This window comes from Solanum tuberosum, unplaced genomic scaffold (assembly GCF_000226075.1).
Source record: "Solanum tuberosum cultivar DM 1-3 516 R44 unplaced genomic scaffold, SolTub_3.0 scf00250, whole genome shotgun sequence".
NCBI classification, from domain to species: domain Eukaryota; kingdom Viridiplantae; phylum Streptophyta; class Magnoliopsida; order Solanales; family Solanaceae; genus Solanum; species Solanum tuberosum.
This window is the reverse complement of record NW_006239183.1, coordinates 806,300-808,534: the sequence shown is the minus strand read 5'-3', so window position 1 is coordinate 808,534 and position 2,235 is coordinate 806,300.

Genomic DNA, 2,235 nt, shown 5'->3' with positions numbered 1-2,235 from the left:
TTCATCAAAATATTGTTCGGGTTCCATCCCACCTTGAACCCCGAAAGCATCATTGATCATTTCATGAACCCTATCATGTTCAACCCTATCCTGTTCAACCCTAATTTGACCATATGGTGCAAGCATATTATATTCATCCACATGCATCGAATTATAAAATATACCATCCAATCTATATCTTCCTCCATGATCAATCCATACAAAATATCTAGGCTTAAATCCATTACGGTACAAATGAACCATAACTGTATCTGGTTCAAAATTTTTAAGCACTTACATGCACTACAAGGACACCTAACCAATCCATTATTCTTGAAAATGTCAAGTGTCATTGTATGTTCAATAAAATCTCTAACACCGTCAATAAACTCAGGTTTCAAACCAGCACCAGTTTCATAATGCATATTATACATCCACAAACGATGATCCATCTACAAAAATATAGATATTCAATTATATTATAAATTAAATTTAATAATAATTTTACTACATTAATTCATTGTTAATATATATTTATAATAAGTTCAATTTCTAAATTCAGGTTCATATTATAAAAGTTATTAGTTATATATAAAGTGCAAATCCAATAATTAGTTATATATTCAAATTCTAATTAAGTTCAATTAGTTCAAGATCTACAAAGTTAAAGCTTAATTAATTAATGATTACTAATTAATTAAGTTCAAGTTCTAGTTAAGTTCAAAATTAAGTTTATATTAATTCCTAATTAAGTTTTCAAGTTATTATAAATTAATTAAGTTTAATAAAGTTCTAATTAATTTATATTAAGTTCAAATTAATTAAGGTCAATAAGACTTTCAAGTACTACAAAATTCTAATTAAGTTCAAAGAAAATCCAAGTTCTAATAAGAGTAAAAATTAAGTTCTAATAAATTAAGGTCAACAACATTTCAAGTTCATATTCCTAATTAAGTTCAATTTATAGTAAATTCAAGTTATAATTAATTATAAGTTCTAATTAAGTTATAATTCAAATCCCTAAATTACCAAATTCAAACCTAGCTAGTCCTAAAATCTCAAATTCAAACTATTTAGTCATAAAATCTCAAATATATTTCAAACAAGTACAAATTCCAAATTCAAACTATTCATAAAATCACAAATTCAAAGTATAGTCCTAGGATCCCAGAATCAAACTAGTGCTCAAATTTCAAATTCAAACTATTAGTCCTAAAATCTCAAATATAATTCAAACTAGTCCTAAATTCCAAATTCAAACTAATCTTAAAATCACAAATTCAAACTAGTCCTAAAATCTCAAAATCTAACTAATTAACTCAAGAAATACCCAAATTCAAACAAGTCTTTAAATACCCTAATTCAAACTACTCCCAAAATCTCTAATTCAAACTAGCTTGTCCTAAAATCAAAATTCAAAAACTACTTCTAAAATACCCTAATTCAAGACAAGTCATAAAATACCCTAATTCAAACTAAGAGCTATGGATAATAAGAAACATAGTAAGAAACATACTAGTAGAAAGTTAAGAAAAATAAGAAGAAAGTTAAGCAAATTATATCCGGAATATAAACAAACTCAATATCACGAAAACTGATAAAGACAAAAACTTATAGACAATGAATAACGAGAATGAAGAAACAATGAATAACGAGAATGAAGAATATAGACAAAAACTTAACGAAATAATTATAGCAAAAAGACAAGAATCGAGACATAGGCAAAATAGACTTAATAGTAATATATTTGCAGGAATTTGTAAAAAATCTATAATAGCACAAAGGAAAACTATTTTATATCTACAAATACAAATAGAAAGCTTAGAACATAGACTACAACACAACTCATAAATGAATAAAGAAGAATATGCAATAGATGAAAAAACATATGAAAACTATGACGGATTAAAAATAAAGATAATATTTTCTAATCTAGGAAGAAGATATAAGAAAATAGGTGACAATCTAAATTTAATGTTAGAAAAAGAAACGGTAAAACTAGAAGATAGTTTAACTGCTATGATAAGAATAACAAAAGAAAATGAAGAAATAGATAGAAAAACGGAAATTGAAAAAATAAAGCAACAAGCAAAAAAGGAAGTACAACAATTAGAAGAAGTAAAAAATACTAAAATAATAGAACTAGAAAAAGAGTTGGCAATATTAAAAGAAATGTATGAACTTAAACAAAAAACAAAATTAGCAAACGAGATAATAAAAGCCAAGATAATATACCCGAAATAAGAATTGATGAAA